General features: G+C 36.8%; 1 long non-coding RNA gene and 1 other non-coding gene across 2 annotated transcripts in view; one reads left to right on the top strand and one right to left on the bottom strand.

Annotated features, from left to right (window-relative positions):
* Positions 1-26525, top strand: part of LOC123789326 (uncharacterized) — a 433455-nt gene that overhangs the window by 266495 nt on the left and 140435 nt on the right. The window lies entirely within an intron of this gene.
* On the bottom strand, positions 14571-14720 carry LOC123789709 (U12 minor spliceosomal RNA). Its single transcript, XR_006778876.1, has one exon. It is a non-coding gene; the product is annotated as a U12 minor spliceosomal RNA (small nuclear RNA).

Raw genomic sequence — 26525 nt, 5'->3', positions numbered from 1 at the left:
AGCTTGACGGTAAGGACATTGTCACTAGAAATGGAGGGCCTCTCTGCCTTTTGCAAAATACCAAAGTAGTTGACTTGAAATAGTGCCCAAGTTCAAGGCTGATTTTGCTTGGATTGTGGCACCTTCAATTATACAGAGACTCAAAATCTTTTAATTAGTGGGGAACTTGGTCTAAATCATGCTAATAACAGCACAGTCATACATTTTACTTTGAGTAAGCAAGTCTGTCCTTAGCTGGTTTTGAATTACTTGTATTTTGACAATGAAATTAACATAGTGCCTAAGGGTAAGAAGTTTGGAAGGAAAACTTGTTGGAATCTTGATATCATATAGGCCCTGTGATCTTGGCAAGCCTTGTTTTTTGTTTTTTGTTTTTTTGTTATAAGGTGGGATAATAAGACTCATCTTTCAGAATATTTTGTGGGATATATGAGTAAATATGTATGAAATTCCTGATATATATTTAGCATTGCGTAAATTGTAACCATTATCATATTATAAATGAGTTCTCTTTGTCTGTTTGCAAAGATGCAATCATTTCTTCAACCTCTTTTATTCAGAATAATTTATCTTGGGAAAATTTTCTCTAACCTATCAGTGCAAACCATCACTTAACTATGTGTTAAAATAGATTTTTGACAACAACATTCTATCACAAAATTTGCTTTTCAGATGAAAAAGGGCTTATGTTCTTATGGAACATTAATCTGCAGAATGAGAAATACCATTTAAATAAATAAGAAACAGATCCCCTTGACTTAGCTGATGGCTTGGTAGAAATTTAATTAGTTAATTTTTAAAGATTATAACCTTGAAAAATAGCAGTGGGTTTTTAGATGATGGCTTAGTTACTTGGAGTACAACCATATCAGGTTGAAAAATGATGTTACTGACAAGTAAGGAACCCAAAAGAATCAATGGTGATTAATAATAAAGTATGTGGTTCTTACCGTTTTTCTTTACTGTATAAAAACATGTACTTCACAAGACAGGAATGGGAAGCTGGTTGTAATTAAACATTTATATAGATTTATTTTAATGCCAATGGCTTGGACTCCATGGATGACCCTAGCAATGTAAACTGTGGCAGAAGAATATAGTATAGTACATCTATGAGAATGAGAAGTTGCCCACAAAGTCTATGGCCACAGTCTCAAATGAAAGGCTAATTAAAATTCATGAAAAATGTAATAAAATCTATCTCTAAATTCTAAACGATCTTCCCTCCCAAGGTTTGTGTAATTGCCATTCTTTAGGGGAATGGTAAAATTACGTTTATCACATTTTTTTTCCTGAAGCAAACAAGATTTATCACTAAAAATATAGCAAATACTAATAAAATGCTTACTGTATGTCAAGCACTGTTATGGTGAACAAAACTGACAGTGAATAAAGCAGACAGAAGTCTCTTATGTTAAGGACTCTACATTCTTATAGACAGAGGCAGACAATATTAATGTGTATGTCTGTATGTGTGTTGTAAGGGAGCAAAGTCTGCTACCCCAAAATGTGCCTATTTGGCTTTTGGATTATTTTAGACTGATTGTTTTTAAGGAACAGAAGACTCAAGATTTTTTTTTTTCCTCCCCGCCTAACTGCCTAAAAGTATTTAGACAGAGGGGCTGCTCCAAAGCAGGAGCTATCACCATAGATAACGACAGTATAATATGAACTAGGTGTGATAGACAGGAAGGAACCCAGCAAGACCTGTATGATCAAAGTCCTATGTCCCATTGCTTCTGGATGGGCCAGCGAACATTTGTTTCCCAAATGTTTACTCTTTCATCTTCCTGTGAATTTCCTTTCTTCTCTTTGAAGCCCCAGACCCCTACCCCCTACCCCTTAGTCCAGAACATACATACCTCATTTTGCCTGTCTTTGGAATCTCTCGTGTTTATGTGGATTCCCCATATGTATATAATTAAATGTGATTCTCTCCAGTTAATTTGTCTTGTGTCAGTTTAATTTTTAGACCAGACAAAAGAACCTTCAAGTGTAGAGAAAATTATTTCTCCCCAACAGTGTATATACATATATATACACACAGCTGTGTGTGTTTGTATGTGTGTATGCATGTTTAACTAGTGATAAGAACTATTAAGAAAAAGTAAACAAGGAAGGATCATATTCAGGGGGGGTTGCAGCTTTAAATAGGGTCTATGAAGGCTTCACCAAGAAGGTGACACTTTAGCAGAGATTAGAAGAAGGAAATGCCTGCACAGATTTCTGAAGGATGAATGTTTCAGGCAGTATGACTATAGAATTCAAAGGTGATGAGGTAGGTGGTAAACCTAGAGTGTGTGGTAAATGTCAGTTGGCCAGTGTGGCTGGAGTTATGTAATAGAAGATGAGGTCAGGGAGGTCACAGTTGGGAAAAGTAGATCTTATAGGTTCTTATACTTCATTGTAATGATTTTTGGCTTACTCTTAGTGAGAGTGGAAACCACTGATCTCATAAGTAAAATGATTTAATATATTTTAAAAAGATTGCTCTGATTGAGGTGTGGATCATAGAGTGTAAAGAGAAAGAAAAGAAGCAATGGAGGCAGTTAAGAGGCTTTTGATATATATCAAATGATATACAACAATGGCTTGGACCTGGATGATAGTAGTGGAGGTAACAGGAGAAGGCTGAAATCTGGATATATTTTTAAAATAGAACCTACACTGGTGCACCTGGGTGGCTCAGTCAGTTAAGCCTTTGACTCTTGATTTCAGCTTAGGTCATGATCTCAGTGTTGTGAGATCAAGCTCTGTGTTGGACTCTGTGCTGGGCCTAGAGCCTGCTTAAGATTCTCTCTCTGCCCCTCTCCCCCTACTCCGTCTCTCCCTCTAAAAAAAAAATATTACATATTTTTTTTTAGAGGGATTACATATGGGGTACACATTTTTTTTTCCCCTGAGTATTTGAAGGGTGGATTGTTAATTATTGAGGGGAAGAAAATAGAGGAACAAAATTGGAGGTGAGGTCAAGAGCACAGTGTTAAAATGCTTATTTGTAATGGTGTTCAATTGAGTTGGTAGTTGTGTATAGGAGTCTGGATTTCAAGGGAGAAATCCATGCTGGAGATATAGATATATAGAATATGAATCTTAGGCACCTACATGGATCTTAAAGCAGTGAAACTCTCTGGTGAGATCACCAAAGGAATAATGGTTGATAGAGAAAAGAGAAGGCTCGGGGGCCATTCCTTGGCACATTCCTAAATTGCAGGTAGTGTTTCTCAACTTGCAAGTAGAATTACTGAGAGACCTTAAAAAGAAGTACTTATGCCTGGGCCCCACTCCTAAAGTTCAGGTTTAACTGTGCTGGTCAGGGTTCAGCCTGGGTGTCATCGAAGTGACATCATATCACTTTTGCTGTATTCTGTTCATTAGGAGCAAGTCACTAGGACCAATCCATACTCAAGGAAGGGGATTATATGAGGGATTGAAGGTCAGGAGTTGGGGATCAATAAGGGCTATGTTTAAAAGCAGTCTAACACAAAAAAGTATAAATTTATTTTAGTACATATTTGAAAAAAAACCTCATGTTTTCACTTAAACTATGGTGATATAGTTTTCTTTATAAATAAATATGTTGAATTAAATATATTAAGTCAAAGAAAAATTAATAAGAAAGGTATATATGAATATTGCAAAAAACCAATAAGACGGTATAAATTCTATACGTTTGGATAATGATGTGTCTGTATCAATGACATTGTGTGTGTTAACATTATGTGCTGTTTCCCACTACTGGTATTAATGCTCCCTTGGCTGTTACAGAAAAGAAAATCATAAGCCACTAGGTTCTTCCTGTTAACAACTGCTAAAAAGTATAATTCAAAAATATTCTCTAGACACCATCAAAAGTGACATTTGAAAACTAAGAGATGATGATCTATGTATTGAATCTTTATTTTGCTGAAAATCAGAAATAGTGAACTGCTGTAGCAGCAATTATAACAGCTGTCGAATTACAGAGTGAAATCCTCCTTCCTTCCCAAGCAGCTGCAAAGTTTGAATATTAATTATCGTATTATGCCTGGCCCAAATAAAGGATGTAGTAAGAAAATGGAATTGAAGAAAAATGTTCATGGGGAATTTTATGGAGAAATTCTGAAATAGATACTTAGGGCTTTTGGCAGTATTATCATTATTAAGAGATTTTTCCTGTTTTTTGAGTATCATAGAGGGCCAACCATCTTATTCCTCTTGCATATTCCTCAACAGAACATCATCCCATGAAAACAGATGTAAGATTATGAACTGACATCTGAAACATGTAGGCTGAGCTGTGTGGAAGAAAAGGCAAGCACCAGTAAGTGCCCATAATTAGTGAAATTTTAATCCTGTTTCTTTCACGACAGCCTGGGAGGGAGGCTGTGCCTGATCCAAAGGACACACTCAGCACGTGAGGATGGCAGAGCTGTAGAGAGAATCTAGATTGAGAGCAGGAACCATGTTCATAGGGTTCTAATCATGGATCTTTGATATGTAATCCATATCTATCTATATAATCATGTCTATAGATAGAGGAGAAAGGACCGAGACACATTTTCTTTCTTATTTCTTAGGTCCCCTTACTGCTCTATTTCTGCAGATTTTTATGCAAGTGTATTTTCCCATGAGACCTGCTGTTCTCTCACTGTGAAGGACCAGCAGCAAATCTTGTATTAGATGCAAAATTTTAACTATGAAATTGAAAGTTAGGTCTATTGTCCCTTTACCAAATACTCCTGGCCAACTGTGAATCACACTGCATCAGCCTTTTATAAAAGCCAGAAACCCAAGGGTCCTCCTCCCATTTCTCTCATGCTTTATAGCCAACTTGTAACTGAGTTCTGTAGACTTTGTTTTTCCTAAATATCTTTCAAATTTCTTCACTCTTGTCTGTCTTCCCTGTAAATAACCAGTTTTGAACTATTACTTATTTGCTTGGGTCATTGCAATAAGGAAGTGATTTATGCAATTTCTTTTTTTTTTTTTAAGATTTTATTTATTTATTTGAGAGAGAGAGAGAGATAGAAAGAGAGCCAGCAGGGTTGAAGGAGAGAGACAAGCTCAGTGGGGAGCCCGACATGGGGCTCAATCCCAGGACCCTGAGATTATGACCTGAGCCGAAATCAAGAGTTGGATGCTTAACTGACTGAGCCACCCATGTGTCCCGATTTATGTAACTTCTTAAGTCATGTTTTCATGGGCATCAGAGAAGGACTTGAGATTAGACATGGTAGGCAGTCAAATGATTGCCATGGAATAAGAAATGTTTAGATCTTCGTTGCCATCTTGTTGAGTCTGTCACTTAAAAATTAGGAAACTGAGGCCCCAGTGAAAAAGTCTTGTCAATGTTTATTTAGTTATTTAGTGTCAAAGCAAAAGATAGCTGTTCTTTGGAGTCCCAACTGGGGGTTGGAGGAGGGGCGGGGCAAATCATATTGATTAGTAATATGTGGTGTGGAATTGAGAGGCCTGGCCTTGACTCTTGGTGCTGCCGCTTACTAATTATATGGTCTTGGATGATTTTCTAAATATCTTCGTTCAGTTTTGTTCTTCAGCTTCTTATCTTTAGGTATGTCATTCCTCCTCAGCTTTTCACAGGATTAGTTCAAATATCAAATGCTGCAACATAAGGAAAGTACTTGCACAGTGTTTGATCACACTGAGCATTTAGTATGTCCTAAAGTTATATTTACTTTTTTGTTGTTGTTGTTAAAGATTCAAAAGGCTTAAGATATGTGAATGATTTTTTTTTCAGATTGTGATCCAAATAGTACATTGTTTTACAGCTGGGAGGGTCTTAAACCCAACTTCTTAATTCTACAGATAAGGAAACTGAGGTCTAGAGGCATGAGATGATGTGTCCAGGATTATATAGTTAGTTGATGCTGTGATGTATACAGTAGAGGGGCTCCAGTTCCTACTAAGATTCCTTAGGAGGAGACACACCCACACTGCCTTCCTCCACCTATCAGCCTTATCAGTGACATGGCATGCACAATCCAAATTTATTCTGAACTCTGCCGGAGGAATCCTTTTGCATGATGCAGATAACACACATCTTTGTAGCAGTTGGACAAAGTATAAATGACTTGCAATAAACTGTCACTGTGTAATAGCTCAACAAACTTAGAAACGCTATCTAGCTTTTGCAGGGAATTAATGAGATTTCCTTCAGTCCATTTCATCTTTAAAACATCATGACTATTTATTTCACCACGTATATAAAATAAGATGTAAGTACAAAGTAAATTGGGGACTAAAATTTGAGAACCAGAGATGATGGTTCCCATTCTTTAAACAGATTTCATATCATATTTGGAAGTATAAATGAAAATTCATATTGAACATGAAATAGACATTTATATAATAATGTAAGTATGATAGATGGGGAAAAATTACTGGGAATCTGGGCAGTATGCCTAGACCAGAGAGACCACTTTTTGAAAGAATAACAACAGAATTTCTGTGAGCTCAGAGCTTCCTCATAAAACGTCATCCGAATTGGATTGATTCTCTAAGAGGTAATAGATCAATGAGTCAACAGTGGGGTTATTAAAAAGGTAGCTACACAAAATAGTTTTGGCTATAATTTAATTACAATCACATTCGACTTAAAAAAGGCCCCTTCTCATAAGAGATTCATTTTTCTAATGAATCATTTCTCAGTATAAATCTTTGCTTTCTAAAGAGGGTGTCCACAAAGTTTATAATCTACAGGACAAAAGGAACAAACCAGGATTGTCCTGGACAAAATGCAATATATGTTAACCCCATCTCTGCTGTGGAAATAGCCAATTAGAATAATGTGTAACTGGGAAATGGGTGACGTTGAGTTTTGATGCCTTTCCTCTTTTCCTGTTTACAGTCTTTAGGCCTTTTCTGATGTTTTCTCTCTCATTGTGCTTCCAGCTCTCCCAATACTCCATCTGGTCCTGCCGTCTCCAGGGAGGGCTTCACGTTCCAGTGTTGTTTTCTTTTCGGGGGAAGGCTGCTCTTATCCTCAGTGCTCACTTTTCAACAACGTATCTAGAAACTGCTCTAGTAAACCAGTTCACACTGTATAGATCCTGACTCCACGCGGAGGAAACCATTCAGTGTTTGAGCTTCAGTTCCCTGCGCTTGCTGGGTAAGTTCATAAGCTCTCTAAAGTGTGATTTCTCTGTAAATTTCTGTGTGAAACCTCTTTATGGGCTTAAGGTGGAAGGGAGTGAACCCTTCTAGAGACCCAACTTGGAGAGCTATGAACTTCAGAATCTATCCTCTACCCCAGTTTTAGTAGCTTAAGCCAAGAATGTGACATTTTCTCTCCCAAACCAAATCGATTTTTTCACAGAACATCACTCCTTCCATTCCTTTTGCTCCTTTGCTTGAAACCAGTTGCCGTTCTCCAGAGTCTAAGGTAGGGACACAGGAAAGACATTGTACAGTCGCAATTCTTCTATCTTAAAGATCAATACTTGGCTTGACTAGGATCATCAAGGACCAAGATGTTGGCTTAAATGTTGAACATTGCTGAGGATCACGAGCAGGTAGACAAGGGTCTCCTAATATTCCCTATCAATGAGAAGGGATTGCATTATGATGGAAAGATGGGAAAGTTGTTTTTCTCTTTTTTAATTTTTTTTAAAGATTTTATGTATTTATTTGACAGAGAGAGGGAAAGCACAAACAGGGGGAGCAGTAGTAAGAGGGAGAAGCAGCCTCCCCGCTAAGCAAGGAGCCTGATGTGGAGCTCGATCCCACGACCTGGGATCATGACCTGAGCCAAAGGCATATGCTTAATGACTGAGCCACCCAGATGCCCCATGTTTTTCTCTTTTAAAAGTGATTCTTCAGAATGTTTATTTGGGTGCTTTTTAATTTTTTTTGTCCCCATTGCCCCCAAAGCCTTCAAGGCATTAATAAAATCTATAGTGTTGTGTGAAACACTAATTTCTGTTTTCTTTTAAGTAACCATAGAACTTAAGTGGCTATTGTTACTAAAACATAATCTTGGCACCCAAAACAAAACCTAATTTAAGAAGTTTTCTCAAGAATTAAATGAGATATTGCCAGTACCAGGTATATGAATAGTTGTTTAATCGTGGGGTTTTTTCTCAGTAATTTTTTTTTATATCGTATCTGAGTTTTCATTTCAAGATACTGGAAAATGATCTAATAAGTCTTGTAGTACTTAATGGGGGCCATTTCAGAGGACCTGACAGAGTTTTGGGGAGATATATTTGGGCTCAGAGAGGAAAATATTGCTTTTCTCCCTTTTATTATGAAAAAATTTCAAACATACAGAAGGGTCGAATGGATTGTATGGTGAACACCTATAGTCTTCACCATTACTCTACAATTAATATTTTGATGTATTTGTTTAATCACATATCTATCCATCTGTCCCCTATCTCTATCTACCCATCATTCTATCTCAGTTTTTGAATGAAATTTCAAAGGGAGTTGTAGACATTTGTATACTTGATTCTAGACACTTCACCATGCATATAATTAATGGGTTCTATACTTGTTATGTTCCTATTTTTAAGGTACCTTTTATACACAGGGAAATGCATACATCTCAAGCATACCATTTGATGAGGTTTGACAAATACATACACAGATGTGATCCAAACTCCTATCAAGTTATTGAATATTACCATGATTCCAGAAAGTTCTGTTCTAAGTCAGAACCTACTTCTACCCCTCACATTCAGGACGTACTCATTATGGTGATGTGTTTTGCTACCGAGATCAGTTATAGTTTTTTGGTACATCTTCATATAAATGAATTCGATCTATGTATATTCTTTTGTGTCTGGCTTCCTTCACTCTACATAATGTTCCTGAAATTCATCCATGTTGTTGTATCAGCTGTTCAGTCTTTATTGCCAATACTAAAGAATTGCCTTTTGAAAGCCCCTGTAATTCTTTCTCTGCTCAAGAGTAAAGCCAACCATTTAAGAAACAAAACAAGGAAAGGGGGAAAAAAAAAGAGAGAGAGAGAGAGAGAGAAAAAATCAAGAAACTGACTCTTAATTATAGAGAACAAACTGATGGTTACCAGAGGGGAGGTGTGTGGGGGGTGGGTGAGATAGGTGATGGAGATGAAGGAGGGCACTTGCTGTGATGAGCACAGGGTGATGTATGGAGTTGTTGAATCACTATATTGTACACCTGAAACTAATATGATAACACTATATGTTAACTGGAATTAAAGCAAAAACTTGAAAAAATACATAAAAAATAAAAACCGAAAATAGGTTATAAAACAGAAAAGAGAGAGTGAAGCCAATCTAGAGCATTTTTAAACAAAGTGGGGAAAAATTGTAGGTAGATTTTTTTCACTGAGTTTTCAAATATTAGGATCTGCTGTCTGAGGGTGTTTTTCTTAGTTCTTTAGACTCTAACTTCTGCTTGTCCTTTCTACAGTAGGAATTTGCTCATTAGGTAAAGAACTTGATTATTTCACGGGGTGGAAAATATTTAGCCTTTCTCACTTGTTGTTTTCTTTGCTCCCTAAATATACTGACCATGTGCAGACAGCTGTGGCAATACACAGGCTGGAGAAGAGGCGCGAAGGACATGTATGACTGTTTGCCTCTGTCCTGAAGCTGTGTGATAGTGGTGGGAGTATCGTCCCTTGATTGTAAGAATGTTTCCATTAGTTCCAATGCTAAACCACCGAAGGCCTGTGAAAGGAAAGCTTGACAAAGAGTAGCCACATTTTGCAACTGACACTCACCGAGTATGGATAAATCTATGGCAGGAGTGAAAAAGAGAGATAAGCAACCAATTACCTGCTATAATACCAAGGATCTGAAATTGGCTCAGGTTCAGTCCTAAAACTTCTATTAGAAATATGTGCCTATGTGAGAAAATTAAAGGAAAGTTGTTGAGATTATTAACAAATGAAATAAAATGAAAAAAAAATCTGCTTTATTGAGCCAATGGAAACAATATATTTGACCCAATCAAATCAAAGCTAGAGTGAGATACCTACACTCTAAAGAAAATCGGGGACTGGAGAGGAGGAAGGAAATTTAAAAAGTCCTCCAAGAAGTTATCTTAACCTCTGTTAAGAATTTTTGTCAAAAATTTTTCTTTACAACTCAAAGAAAGCAAAGCCAAATCTCCATTTCCTCACAGTTACTCTTTTTGTTTCTTTGGTGGTTTTTCTGTTTGTTTTTTTTGTTTTCTAACTTTGGTGAGTCTTCCTTTCTTCATTTTCTTTGTATTTAATTTCCGTATGCTTCACAAATTTTACTTTTGTAAAATAAGTTAACAGAAAAATGACATGTAGAAAATAAATAGTATAATTCCATAGTTCTTATGACATTAAACAGTTATAAAATTAGTCTTCCAAGTAACTATAGAACCTTAGAAAAACGTCCTCTCAGTTCCTCTCCTATCCTGTTGTGGACCTGTAGCTCGTAGTCATGGGCAGCAGGGTGGGTAGTGCTGACTTACATCAACTCTTACTGTGTTTTGAAAGTTTGTATCCCAGAAGAGAGAGATAATTTTGAACAAATTCATTCTTTTTGTTTTGTTTTGTTTTTAAGATTTTATTTATTTATCTGAGAGAGAGAGACAGAGCGAGCGAGAGAACAGGAGGTGGGGGAAACAGAGGGAGAGGGAGAAGGAGACTCCCTGCTGAGCAGAGAGCCCAATTAGGGGCTCGATCCCAGGACCCTGGGATCACGACCTGAGCCGAACGCAGATGGTTAACCAACTGAGCCACCCAGGTACCCCCAAATTCATTCTTTAGAATGACATTTACTCTACCATTTTCAACTCCTAAATAGTTTACTGGTCATTGGTAGCTTCTCTATCATAAATCAGTAGCATGCTTAATTTTATAGTCAGGATAAATTTACAGTTAATATTTTATGACAAGCTCATATTTTCAATAAAGCAAAGTTCTTAGTACAGAATTATAATCTGAAAAATGGTTGCGCTTTATGCTAGAAATATAAAAATTACCATAATCAATGAATTATTTTAAAGAGACATTCTCTTACATATATGGTTATTTTGATTTTCCTAAATATGTCATCTATTAGGAAAAGCTAAATGGAGGATATGTCATCTCCCTTCTGCTCCCCTCCTTGCCCTCGTATCAGTTGCTCAACTCAATAGATATTGTCTCGTTCCTCTTTTTTTGGGTTTCAACTGCCATAGGTACACCATGCCTTTCATGAAATATCAAAGCAGTAACGGCCTTCATAATATTTTCACTACTACCTGACAGAAATAAATCTCTTTATTGTTCTTAAAAGACACTTACCAGAAAGATAAAGTGCAAATACTTCCAAAGCAATGTTCACTTATCTCTAAATCTGCAAAGACTTATCTTCACAGCAGACATGTTAAAATAGACAGGAACTCCATCACTTGAAAAAAAGCCAAATTAGAAATTTAGCTTTGGAGTTCAGAGCTTAGTGCATTCACCCCCACCAGATTTATTTGCAGAGCCCAATAAAGTTTTATAACTTTCCTTTCTAACAAAGTTGTTTCAAAAATAGTGTTATCTTTTTACATCTTGAATGTATGATTTATTGTATTTAACTGGCTATGTAATGAGATCTGGCATGAAGATTGATTAGCATATTAGTAGGTCAATCAGTATCATAAAAGGTTAAAGAGTGAAAAACTGAAAACCTGAAGTCTCAATTAAAAGAGTTGAACAGTGAAGTGGTGGAGGGAACAGCTGCTGTGTTTATTATGTTTTGTCAGTCTATGTTTATGTTAGTGTTGGATGACATCATAAACATTTCATAAATAATGTACAACCCCAGCTTATTTCTTCTTGAAATATAATAAACAGTGGTCTTTTCCAGTCACTGCATCTCTATGTGTTTAATGGTACTTGCTGGGGGTAGTATTGTTTTTAGCAGAAGCTCATTAAATTGCAGACATTTCTAGAATTGGATGTAGTTGCAAAGAAAAACCCTTGGAGCAGAGATAACCAGCAAAAAAGAAAAGTAGCAGAGAAAATGACTAGAAACAAGATCACGACCAGCCAAAAGTCAGTATATACCATAATCTTTGTGGCCTCAAGGAACATTGTGGTTGAAATAGGCTGATGTAGAGCCAGAGATTGGCTTATTATTTAGTTTATTGTCTGTCTCTCCTCACTGGAGTGTAAAAGTCCGTGGACATGAATTTTTTTTTTATCCCCCCCACCCCAAGTCTCCAGTGTTTGGCACTAGTACTTGTTCGGTAAATATTTGTTGAATGAGTGAATGAATGCCTTGTTTTTTCTGAATGGGTGGGTGGGGGGGGGCACCCTTTCTATATGAGGGACTACTTCGACCACCATGAAATACTGGAAAGGGACTTGGCTCTGGTAGCTTTTTACATTATATTCTCTCTCCAAACCAAAGGAGCTTAAACATTCTTAGTTAATGTAGGAAATATCTTTTCAGTCAAGAGGGATTACCAGGAAGGACTTAAGTAACCAATGGATCCACTGGAGTCTATCTGTATCTGAGGGGGAGATGTTTAGGTGAATAACACTCCCGTGTTATTTGTTTGTCTCTTTGTTTTGTTTTCATTTTTTTCTGTAAACAAATCCACACCTCACTTTAGCAAGATAAAAAACGAATAGCGAGAACACACTGACGTGTTCTTCTTCAGAGCATGTGAAGACTAGGGCGTACTGGGGTGCAGCAAGGTTAGTTGGCCTCCCCCAGTGGCCTAGACCAAGCGGACAATGTGTGAGGATTTGGAGGTACAGCAAAAGCCCTTGAGAACAGGAACATTGATACCAGGCAGGGCTTTGGGGTTTCACACAGGATTTTTGACCTTCTGTTATCCTTCAGTCACAGAAGTTAGTAAAGGGAAGCTGTTAGGATCAGAGGAGTAAAAAACAAGTCTTGTTCTAGACATCTACTGGATACACTATATTGACCAGCAATTTGATGATAGTTCCCTAATTGTTCTCAACTTTGTTTATTTTTGCTTCAATTCCCAACCCTCATGAAATCTCCATCAGTAATGTCATTGTGTTTGGAGTATAACCTGATAATTAGATGGGAGATTCTTTAACATGAGATTTAACGATCTTAGATCCTAAGGTCTAAGATCTTAGATCTTCTCATCTGCCCAGACCCCGAATAACAGAACAAAGGGACACATAAAAACTAAAAATAATCTAACTTTCTAGTTTCTGAATGAGATGGAAGATACAATGGAATCTGTCTGTGAATAAGTGACCATATTTAATGGTTGACAGGTTGGAAAATAAGCATAAAGTTAACATGATTTCTTTAGTGGGATTTCAGATTTAAAATATGAACACTTCGTTGGGTAGAAATGTGGATGCTGTTACTCTACCATGAACTTAGATATTTTTTTCTGTTTAATTACTTCATGTTTAATATCAAGTATGTTAGTCTGAGTATCTGTAAATTCTCTATTTATCTATGTCTATAGGCAAATTTCAAATCATTTCCAGAACACACATGCCACTCCTTCCCCACATAAAAAATAAACAGGCTCAATCAAGTTAACCAAATTTAATTCATACAGTAAATTCCTGTTGTTCAATAAGGTGGGGCATGGTTATAGATCTTAATCCAGATTCATCCTGGATTATAGGTAAAGTAAAAAAGAGCTCCTTTAAAATACTCAGTCTCTCCACCCAAAAATAATGAATGTTTTTATTTACTCAATTCTGTTACACATCTGATTTAGTGTTTATAGTTTTCTTTTTTAAAAAGATTTATTAAACACTACATCTGAAGCTAATGATGTACTATATGTTGGCTAATTGAATTTAAATTAAAAAAAAATAAAGGTTTATTTACTTGAGAGAGCGAGGAAGAAAGTGTGCATGAGGTGGGGAGGGGCAGAGAGCGAGAGTGAGAGAGAGAGAACCCTCATGCCGACTCCCTGGTGAGTGTGGAGCCCTACTGAGGGCTCAATTCCAGGACCCTGAGATCATGACCTGAGCCGAAATCAAGAGTTGGATGCTTAACTGACTGAAACACTCAGGCGCCCCTATAGTTTACTTCATAAGGGTCTATATTTTGTTTTTCCCTTTTAAGTGATTGATGTCCTTGTCATTGCAGTTTTCTTTGTTTTTGTATAAGGGAAACATTGAGTTTTTGCATATATGCCCAGTTGCTTTGTGGATATCTCCCTTGAATTCAAATTATTTTTAATATATTCTCTTGGGATTTTATAAGAATAATGATATTATGTGCCCCAAATAATACATTTGACTAATTTCTAATGCTAAGTAACTTTCCCTTGCCTCATGGTTTTCGAGCTGCGGGCATGTGAGTCAGCCATGGCTAAGTGTGTGTTCTTGCCTAAATCTTGTGAAAACAAAGCAAAGGGAAAGGCCAGGGAGAGAGATCATTTGCTGAGATTGCAGAAGACTGGAGGGCCCAGTGGTGTAATGATGAATGATAACATTGAGGGTCTCCCCAACAGATCATTCCTATGAAATAATCTTGGATTCCTTCCCTCCCTCCTTCCCTCTCTCCCTTCCTTGGATTAACCCTGTTTATTACTTTGTAGGAAACAAGCACCTTCTCAGTCTTGCTTATTAACTTGCTTTTTAACTAGTCTACTCTTCCAGTGTTAAAGGGGGATGGGCAGATCATGACTCCCAGGCATCCTACCAAGTAGGTGGATCACCTTAGGGGCAACCCGTATGCACTCACAAATTCATCTCACATTAGCAGTGAGGATTTGGGTGGTACCCCAAATTGTTATTTTCCTTACTCATAAGTTTAAGGCATGGATTTCTTCCTTTCTTAATTTCCTTCCACATAGAATTCTCTGGCTTTCCAGTTGATTCTGTGAACTCTCTACTATTCCTCCAGTTAGATCCTTTTCTGTGTGAATTAATCAAATTTACAGTTTCATTGAAAATAAAGATTGAAAAAGAGTCCTGACTGGGGGTGGAGAGTGGAGTAAAGGCTGGAGATGCAACAATGCCAGAATTCAGAAAACAGTGATTAGATCTGGGGCAGCACAGGTATCTGGATTTGCTCAGTAGTAGGGAATAGATTAGAACGACCAAAGAAGATTAGAGATGGCTTTAGGTTAAGAATCTTAGACTAACAAAATAGCCTATGGGCCTTATGAGCATATGAGGACTTTTCATAAAAGTGTGAGTTGAAAACATTAGTTTTAACAGACTATGAAAATGGAACTTTTCTTACCATAATTTCAGTGGAAATTGACAATACCTTAATAGGGGTTGAAAACGTACTTTGGGTCCTGCAGGACTATGCAGAGAATGCTAGCAGATTGGAAACCTATTGCTTTTAGTGTTGTGGATGCTCACTTCCATCTTTTAAATGTGTGGGGGTCAACAGACCAGAGTGAATTTCTCTGGACGGGGTGCCTGTAGGTCTATCTATCGCCCTTGCAGGGGGCGCTATGGACCATGTCCTGATAACTGCAGTCAGCAGTCCTAAGAGAGACACTTTAGAACACCTATAAAAGTGCTCCCCAAATAAGGGGTGCCTGGGCTCAGTCAGTTAAGTGTGGGACTCTTGATTTAGGTTCAGGTCATGATTTCAGGGTTGTGAGAGCGAGCCCTGAGTCAGGCTCCATGCTGGGCATAGAGCCTGCTGAAGATTCTTTCTCTCTCTCTCTCTGTCCCTCTCTGCTTGTGTGCTCTCTCTCTTCGAAAAGAAAAGTGCTCCCCAAATGAGAAATGAATGGAAATGAAACAGTGTGTGTGCACCATCACATCCAGAAGGAGGAATGCCTTTAGTTAATCACCCGTCACAACTCTGTTTATCTCTCATTACCTTTTTTCCGGGTCCTGGCTCTTGAGGTGTCCATTACAGCAGCCAAAAGTGGAGGAGAAAGTGAAGAGGAATAGAGGAGAAGCCTCCACCCTCCGTTGCAGGCTTAAATCTGTTACAGACTGTATCAGGGGTGGGAAGGTGGGAGAAGGGAGAGGAAAATTTTTAAATTGTTTTGGAGCAGATTGAGACTGTTTGTGACCAAAAGGGCCTAGAAAATTTTCTGATCTGCCTGTGACTTGTGGCAGATGCAGGGAGAGAATTAGTGCATGAGCATGTTTGAATGTAGAAGAAAGAATAATGCTGTTTTCTACTTGCACCCTATTGAGTCCAGCTCACTGAATACAGCATTTATTGTTGTGCAAAGGGGAAAGCTTCATATGAGGAGACATGGGGAATCAAATCAGATGGAATGTAATAACAGCTAGCTAGCCATGAGCTTCTAAAACCTTAAAGCTGATGATGATGACAGAAAGAAATGGACAGATGTGAGAGAGATTTAAAAGACACATTTTCTTCTTCTTCTTCCTTTTTTTTTTTTTTTTGGATGATGGCTAATTGAATTGAACAAGAAGATAGAAGATTAAAAGATTAGTTTGAGGTTTTAAGCCTGGAATAATGGTGGCACTATTTACAGAAACAGAGTAATCAAAAAGGTTTCCATTATTGGGAAAATAAGAAATAAAGGGGGGGGGAGAATGTGTTTTAGAAAGTGAAACTGAATAATGAGAAGGGAACTATTCAGAGGTCTTTGGAAATCAGAACAAAGGAAGAACAGGTAGGTCTTCATAGAAGGGAGTGAAAGGGGAAATAGTTTATCACACAACTTGTATCATCTCTAACACTACCTAAGAATGCTGAATAATGATAATACTAGTAATAAATTATATCATTGATGCTTGGGGGAATAATAATTGACTTACTGAGGGCTTACTGTGTGCCAGACACTATGGAAATGCTTTAAATGCCCTTATAATAGCATTCTTAGGTTTATGGCAGTATTTACTTCAAGAAAAGGAATAGAAGACTTATTGCTAAAGTCATTTATTATCAGTTAGGCATCCTGGTACCAATGATATCCTGAAAGAATGATCACATATGGAAATGGCCAGTTTCCCAAAGAAATAAACACACAAGGCTATGACTGCTCACGTATAAAATTTTATATTTTATGATTAATACAACGTTATACAACGCTGGCTAGCATTTTCTACCTGGATGCTCTATTTGCTTTTGTCAAATGTTGTGTTGTTTGAAATTTGGAAATTTTTTCTTTCATTTATTACTTTTAAAAATGCATATTGTGATTTTGGTTCCCATATTCTGATTTATTGTTTTCTCTTAAACTCATGTTCCTATTTCCTTTTTTTAAATATAAATTTTGTATTTTAGAAATGTTTTGTGTTTTTAAAAAAGAAAAGTTCTGAGGTCTTTGTTCTGGTTCACAGAGATCTTAACTTATTTTCAAGCTAGCTATGTGCTTTTGGTTTCCTTTTTAATATTTTATCAATTACTATTCTGTTTCAAGTCTATGGGTTTTCAAAGCATGAATTTCTGGTGCCTTGTTGACTGCAAGTTTTTTTGTCGTATCTACAGTGAAGTAACTAAGCAGAGTTTCAACTTTTTTTTCACAACTCAGCTATTTGTGTTTGAAAATTAATTATTGTATCATGTTATTGTACAGTGATAATCCAAAGACATTTTTTTTTTTTTGTCTGCTAGGTTATTTCCCTCCACATTCAATGGTCTCAGGTCAGTTTCACTAAATACTGCTTGTTTTACCTCCTATGTAATTCTCAAATGTATGCTCCTTTCTCCATATCTACTGTTTCTGCCTCATTCACTGCATTACAAAAGATTCCTCATTTGTCTTCCTACTTTCAGCTCTGCCTCCAAAAATATATGCACATGCTGTTGCAGATCTGACGATGTTACTCCCCGTCATCCCCAGGTGCAGTTCCAGGTCCTTAGCCGGGCCCGCAAGCCTCACACGGTTGGATCAGGTCCCATTTCTAATCTTACCCTTTGCCCTCCCAAATTGTCTGTTAGTTCTCCATATGCCTCATGCCCTTCCTCCTACCTGTAATTCTGGACGCCCTTTCCTTTTCCTGCCAGGCCTTTAGAATCCATCTCAGGTATTCTCATTAAACTCTAGCTTGGAAGAAGAGCTCTGCCGGTCCTATGCTCCATTGAACCTTGTGAATTATTTTTGTTAAATCATTTTGTGCTAGAATGGAATTGGTCTCTTTATTATAATATCTTTCCACTTATGCTCTACTCCAGGATAAGAATCTTGTCTTACTCATTTTTAAATAAACTTTTAATTTTGAAATAATGTTAGATTTACAGAAAAGTTGCAGATAGCAGAGAGAATCCCTGTACAGCCCCCATCCATTATTGCTTCCTTAACGGTCTCACCTTCCATTACTGTGGTATATTTGTCAGATCTAAGAAACCAACATTGATGTATTACTGTGAACTAAACTTCAAACTTTATTCAGATTTTAGCAGTTTTCCCATGAATTTCCTTCTGTTCCGGAATCCAACCCAGGATACCACATTGCATTTAGTTCTCTTGTCTCCTTAGTCTCTGCTGAGCTGGGACAAGTTATCAGTTTTCCTTGTTTTTCTTATTCAGTTTTGTAACCCAACAGCTAAATGAACTAAACGGACATAACTTAGAAATCAGGCAAGAAATTAATCCAGTTTTGATACTCCTTCTGCTCGCTGAAGTTCCTATTTTCCCAGCTTGATGTTCTAACTGTTGCTGAAACTTTGTTGCTTTGCAGTGCACGGTTATCTGGCCCCTAGTGCCAGCTAGCTTTCACTTGGACTTCATGCTAGCTACTTCTGGCTCGTAGGCCTTTTACATTTCTCTTGGATCCATAGAAATTTTCCAGATGGCTAAGATGAAAAGGTTCCAGACATATGGTTAAAGGTTACAGAACTAAGGAGCTTAAAACAGTTCATATTCACTGACTGCTCAACCTAACACCATCAAGGATTCTGGTGAGATTCCAAAATTTCTTTGACGCTCTGGCATTGTGAATGCAGTAGGACTTCACCTGCACAAGACCAGAGGAGGTCAGACCCTCCTTAGCGTTTTGTACAATCATCTCCTTTCAGCCACAGAAGGGCATAGCAGGGCTCAGGAGCACCCATTATATGAGACAAACCTCTCTTTGGAGTCAAGCCCAGTCTAGGGACTGCTGCCTTGGTTGGATCAAGCAGCCCTGAGAATATGCCACTGTGGTGGGGCAATAATTCACTCCTAGATCTGAAGGAACAGTATAAAGTGGGCAAGAGGAAGAATTCTGGAAATATCTTGGGTGTAGTTTTCTAGCTTTAGGCTCAGATTATTCACTCATCTGAAGACTGTCCTTGAGCTTCATGAATGATAAACTCATCCTAACAGACACGGTTTTAGACAAAGAATCTTTAGTTTGGGTGCTTAACTTTTATTCCCTTGAAGTCTTCAGTGATACATAAGCCTGCCCTAAAAGCAACGAGTGAAAAAATTACTTGGTCTAACTGGATACAGAAAGTAATTTTATAAATTTACTAACAATATCCCAATAGACTTTTCACATTATCCCCTTATAACCCTTTGACAAAAATACAATTTAGATAAATCACAGCTTTGGAGGTACCTGCAGCTGAGAAATACAATAACGAAGATTATAGGGTTTTTCATGAATGTCATCCCCAAAGAGTTACAGCCAAATTATTTAGAACCTATGGGGGGAAATAAAAGTCAGAGTGCATTTTTATGTAATTTTATTTGTCCTGAGGCCAACCTGACTATGAGAAACAAAGGTTGATGTAGGGCACAAAGCTTTCGCTCAAGATAGATGTTGGACTTTTGGACTATACCTGTCAACACAGTAATTGGTACATGCATGATACCCTAAAAATTATATGTCTAATTATATAGGACACAAATTAAAAGCCAAACCTGGAAACCTTGGGCATTAACACCAGGCCAGTAAGTCACTTCTGGCTCTGAAAGGCAATCGTTTAATTGTTCATATTGCTAAATGTATTGGCAGTCCCTATCTGCCAGCATCTGTGTGTGGAACTCCCTATATCTTGGTGACTAGTCAAGAGGCTTGCGCAGAGTTAGAAGGTAATCAAAAGATACTTGTTGGTTGAATACATGATAGTGAATCTAATTAATATGATGAAGTTTATGCAGGATTCCTCTGCTTTTCTGGACTCCGAGAATTATCTTAAACTTGAGACTGAACCTGAAGGAGAAAAACAGTTATGCTTCATAAAACTACAATGGACTTTTGGGGCCAAATAGTTTTTAGCTTTTGTTTTTAGACTAGAGAAATGCCATTATAGGTGAGCCAACGGTACTGAATCATTCATTCTTCTCCATTCCCACACAATTTATCCAACCCAGTCTCTTATTAACTCTTGTAGGACTACTGCAGATTACCTCCTCGCGAAGGTCTTAGCGTCAGCCTTTCTTTTGTCTTAGAGAATGTTGCTTCATAGTCACCCTTTCAAAGTGCAACTCAGATCACTTTAGAGCTGCGTGAGGAACATTTTTAACAGCTTTATTGATGTGGAATTGATAACACACTAAACCTATTTGAAGTATGAGATTTGATGAGTTTTGACATATGTATGCATCTGTAAATTCTTCACTAGAATGTGGATAATGAACATAACCACTACCTCCCTAACCCTTTGACAAAGTGGTCCCCTATGTGCCCCCTGAATCACTTCTTCTAGCCCTTCTTACCCCACTGCACACCACCCCAATTCCCAGGCAAACACTGCTCTGCTTCCTGTCACTATAGATTAATTTGCATTTCATAGAGTTTTATATAAATGGAATTATACAGTATATAGTCTTTTTTTTTTTCTCTGACTTCACTCACCATAATTTTATCAAGATTCATCCAGGAGTCTATTCCTTTTTATTGCTGAGTCGTATTCCATTCTATGAATATACCTCAGTTTTGTTTATCCATTTTCCTATTGATGGACATTTGGGGTGTTTTGAGTTTTGACTTAATAAATCTTCTCTGAATGAGATGCAAGTCTTTGTATGAACATCTTTTTTCGTTTCTCTTAGGTGGAATACAAGGACTGAAATAGCTAGGTCATGTGGTGTGTATATATTTAACTATTTGAGAAATTACCCAACTGTTTTCAAAAGTGTTTGTGACATTTTACATTCTGACCAGCAACATGTGAGAGTTCAGGTTATTACTTCTCAAGTTACTTTACAGCCTCACCAACGCTTTGTAGAGTGGGAATTTTTAATTTAAGAAATTCTAGTAAGCGTATATTGGTGTTTCATTGCCTTGGTGACTAATGCTATATATATCTTTGGTGTACTTTCTATTTAAACCTGTATTTTTTTTTTTTTGGTAGATTGTCTATTCAAACCTTTTCCCTACTTTTTTTTTATATTTTCAGAATTCTTTATATATTCAGGATACAAATTTTTTATTAGATTGGCAAATATTTCCTCTCAGCTGGCAGCTTGTCTATTAATCCCCTTAATAGTGTCTTTTTTTAAAATAATAATATTTTTTATTATATTATGTTAGTCACCATACAGTACATCCCCAGTTTTTGATGTAAAGTTCCATGATTCATTACTTGCGTATAACACCCAGTGCACCATGCAATACGTGCCCTTCTTAATACCCATCACCAGCCTATCCCATCCCCCCCACCCCGCAAAGCCCTCAGTTTGTTTCCCAGAGTCCATAGTCTCTCATGGTTCATTCCCCCTTCTGTTTACCACCCCTTTTTTCTTCCCTTTCTTTTCCTACCGGTCTTCCTACTTCTTATGTTCCATAAATGAGTGAGACCATATGATAATTGTCTTTCTCTGCTTGACTTACTTCGCTTAGCATTATGTCTTCCAGTCCCGTCCATGTTGCAGCAAATGTTGGAAAAGAACAGTGTCTTTGAAAGAGTAGAAGTACATAATTTTGATAGAATTCAGTAATCAATTTTTTGTTTTATGAATCATGCTTTTGGTGTTATATTTAAGAAATATTTTCTTAATTCTTGGTCACAAAGATTTTCTCTTATGTTTTCGTCTTGAAGTTTTGTAGTTTAATTTTTTATTGTGGTAAAAAAAAGCATAAGATCTCTTGAATTTTTAAATGTCCAGTACAGTATTGTTAACTATGAGCACAATGTTGTATAGCTAGTGTCTAGAAGTTTTCCATCTTGCATGACTAAAAATCAATACTTTTTTTTAACAACACCTTGTTTCTCCCCTCTTCAGCCTCTGACAACCATCATTCTACTGTTTCCATGAGTTTGACTCTTATAGATAACTTGTATAAGTGGAATCATGCAGTATTTGTCCTTCATTTACTGATTTATTTCACTCACTATAATGTCCTGAAGGTTTTTTCATGTTGAAGCATATGATAGAGTTTCCTTCTTTTTTTACAGCTTGATAATATTCCGTTGTATGTGTACACCACATGTTATTATCCACTCATCCATTAATGGATATTTAGGTCATTTACATTTTGGCTATTGTGAATAATGCTTCACTGAACCGGGGGGGGGGGGATATCTCTTCAAAATCCTAGTTTCAATTCTTTTGGATATCTATCCAGAGGTGGGATTGCTGGATAATGGGGTAGTTCTATTTTTAAGTTTTGGAGGAAACTCCATACTGTTTTCCAGAGTGGCTGCTCCATTTCACGTTCCCAAAAATAGTGCGACATGTTTCCATTTCTCCCCATCCTTACCAACACTCGGTATTTTCTGCTTTTGGGGGGTATTGGCTGTCATAACCGGTGTGAGGTAATATTTCATTGTGGTTTTGAATTGTATTTCTCTAGGGAGGTTTTCTTAATTTTTTTTCCAGATTATTTGTTAGAGTAGAGAAATACAACTAATTTTTGTATATTGATTCTGTGACTTAGTGTTGAATTTATTAGTTTAAATCCTTTTTAAATTATAAGAGTACAAATAGAATCTAGAGGAAACATTTTTTCCTTGCTCTGAGCCTTGAGAAAAACATAAAATGTGAGTATTCATGTTGAGATATTGAATAATATAATGGGTAGTGTCTTTAGTAGCAGTTTTATCAGAACTACAGAGAATTTCTTCATAGAGCCCTTTATTATATCAGCCCTCAATAAAAGCTGAGGACATAATGCTAAATCATAGTGCTGTGAAGACACTTCTACGATTGATTGATTTCTAATTATGGCACGAATCTGAGGAAAACAGGATAGTGCGACTTCCATGTGTCAAGACTGATAGGCTTATTTCAGAAGTGCACACCGCAGGGAAAGAAAAAACAGAAAAAAATGCCTTTAAATATATTAAGTTGTGAGATTATAGCCATAGATTAAAAATAAGTGCCTTCCTCATTTTCTGTCACATAAGACTAAATATAATTGCTATATTAACCTATAATAAGAAACTATAGTAACCTATAATAAGAAACATTTGATTGACTTAACATGGATTTATGAGGAATTTTATGTGGAAATTCATCTCAGTTAAAGGAGAAGCTCCTAATATTAAAAATTTTAATTATAACCACAAGGAAGCGAAACTCTTTAAGCTACTTTCCATTTAGTAAACTCTGGTAACTTAAGTCGTGAAACTCGTTGTTCTACTTTATATAGTTTTAAAAGGAGACCTGATTAGGAATCTTTATATAGAGCACTTTAGACAAAACTTCTTTAAGGAAATGTAAACAGAAAAGTAAACAGGAAGGTAAACTATCACTGCAATAAGAAAACAAATGTGTGTAAATGTGTTAATAAGAATAAAACAGGCTTCTACAACTCTCAGGAGAGACATGGGGACATATAGTCTCCTTCTTTTTTAAATAAATGAAGAGGAGAATGGAATGTAGGATAATCAAAATGGCTGGAGCACAGCTCTTTAAAAATAGGTTTTCAATTTGCACGACCGAAGGAATAACATTATTTTCTCTAAAGGCTCACGAGGAAACACAAGTAATGAAGCAGCAGGCAAAACAAAATAGAAAATGTGAATGAACAGAATGGCTTGTGTTTGGGGTCCTAAAATCAACTAGCTTCATTTAATAAATTATTATTGGGAAAACAGAACTTGAAATCAACAGTATTATTTGAAAAAATGGTCCATTTCAAACTAAAAACCCAAATATTTACATAGCAGATTTTCCCTAATTCTGTATTACTGACCCAGTAATAATAAAATAAATCCAAATAAATAATAAACTAAATATGAAAGAGGGAAGGACTGCTGATGCATTTTAGGGGAAAATATAAAACGATAATGATTAGTGATGATTATTCATCCCAGTTTTAAGCATGACTCATAATCATGATCGTATGTGATTGCATGCTCATATGTGGCCTGCAGTCTACAATATTTACTACCTGGCCCTTATGGAAAAGATTTTCTCACTCTTAGACTGACAGATAGCATTTGAATTATCTTCCCATTAGTTGTTCCATCTGCAAGAGCAATGGAATAAAAACCATTAGAAGGAGTGATTGTAAAGCACTTGACAATATTGGAGTCCAATATACATTTGTCATGACAGTGAGCAGCTTAGTTGTAGGAAAATTCCTTCTCAACTGGTTGGTTGCCCCAGGAGTGTAGATTCTTCTTGTTTTATAGTTTGAGTTCCAAAGTTCAATGTAGAGTAATAGTATTTTATTCTCTCCTTTTCCAGTGATCTCAAAAGCATTTTCAAGCATTAACTAAACCTCATGGCAAATATTATCTCCATTTTACAAATGCAAAAATTAAAGCAGTGAGAATTTAAATGACTTCTTTAGGGTCATGTGGTAAAATGATCAAGGAATGGGGAATAAAACTATTCTCATGAGTCAGTACATTATCCCTTTGATTATTCTCCAGCTCCAGCATACAGTTAAAATGCTTTTAGAATTGTTTCCATTTATTCTTTTGCCTTTTGGGATAAGAATAAGAAGGATACTTAGGAAGTTGTGACTTATTTTAGCCATTACAATCAATCAAATAAATCTACAAAAGAAAACTTGACCAACATCTCATTCACATTCTTGTTCATCCCTAGAATGTGAAAGTCAGGTTAGGAGAAGATTTCAGAGGAAACTGAAATCATTTGAAATGGAACAAAGAAGAAATTTAACAGGACTTAAAATGTGTTAAAACTATTCTTTCATTCCTTTCTGAAATGTCAGGACCCCAGTTGAAGCCAAGAAAATATCAATGTATATTGAGTTGTTAGGCAAAGAGAGATGGATTCATAATTTTCATTTCATTCTGCAAGAGTAGAGTGAGGCCACCAAATTACTAAAATGAGAGAAGGATGAGTCTGAAGGATTATGACTCTTTTTGAGACAGAAGCGCATTATCTCTCAATATATGAAATTCTCCTCCTTTGTCAAAGCACAGTTCGAATGCGAAGCTCTCTCTGGGTGCCTGGGTGGCTCAGTTGGTTAAGAACCCGACTCTTGGTTTGGGCTCCAGTTGTGATCTCAGGGTCATGATCTCATGGTCGTGAAACTGAGCTCCACGTAGGGTTCTGCGCTAACCACAGAGTCTGCTTGAGATTCTCTCCCCTTCTCCTTCTGCCCCTCCTCCCCACAAGTGCGGTGCACACACTCAAATAAATAAATCTTAAAAAAACACAAAAAAACAAAAAACCAAAGGCTAAGCTCTCCATGAATTTTTTTCCCCCTGCTTTGGAAGGCTTATTACTTCCTCTATGCTCTCAGAATTCTGTTGGACCTAAATCACGGCGGTTTTCAGAGTGTGGTCCCTAGACCAGCAACAACAGCATCACCTGGAAGTTTGTTAGAAATGTAAATTCTCACAACCCTCCCAGAGCTTCTGAATCAGAAACTCGGGGTGGGGTTCAAGAATCTACTTGTTAACAAGTTCACCAGGTGATTCAGATGCCCACTAAAGTTTGAGAACCATGGCTCTCAGTACCTGTATTTTATTTGCAATTTGTTGTAAGTTGCAGTGATTCTGCCGAGGGCTTTCCAATACTGCAGGTATGTCTATTCTTCTCCTTCTCCTTCTCCTTTTCTTTCTTCTTTTTTTAATTCCTTGTACTGCTAAGACCACAGAGTTCAGAGTATTTTACAGTCATTGAATGTTTGCTGTTAAATGAGTGTCATGTGTAAATTTGTCCTGTGTGTTAGTATATCAAGGTAATTGTGTTTGTAAAATATATACCGTTTGATAATTTTCCTGGGACAATAGTATAGTACTCGAGAAAACAGTATTATGTAGTTTTTCTAGATCAAATGAACCCTAAAAAATTCATGCAGGTTTTTGATGTCTGGTTTGCCTTGTACCTTTCTCAGAGAAGGTTTCTTAATGATTCTGCTGTGAGTTTTTATCCTCTTGGCGAAAGTGTAATGATTGAGTGCAAGCTTTGAGGCCAGATTGATAGGAATTGTATCCCAGCAGTTCCACTTTTTCTCTGGGTTTGTTCTCATTTCTTCACCTTTTTATACCTGAGTTTCTATCTGAAAAATAGGGGATAATGCTTATTTTGTTAAGTTGGTATGAGGTTTAAGAAGAAAGATTGTCACATGCCAAGCAATCAGTAAATGTTAGCTGCTATTAAATTATTAGCTTTATTATAAACTTGAAGAAAGAACAAATAGTCTTCCACTGTGAATAATCTTAGCATGCTCAACTGATTATTCTAAAAGTACCACAGAATTGCTCTGCTATGAAATAATATATTTCTATGCTGGGAAAAAAAACATCCGGACAACCATTTATTCTCTAAATCGTTCACTGATGAAATTACTTTATTCTAAAGAATTTAGTTGTTACAGG

This window comes from Ursus americanus, chromosome 3, assembly GCF_024610735.1.
Source record: "Ursus americanus isolate L20-20 chromosome 3, mUrsAme1.1.p, whole genome shotgun sequence".
Taxonomy (NCBI): domain Eukaryota; kingdom Metazoa; phylum Chordata; class Mammalia; order Carnivora; family Ursidae; genus Ursus; species Ursus americanus.
Note: the sequence above shows the minus strand (reverse complement) of the source record. Positions and strands in the feature narration are given on the sequence as shown.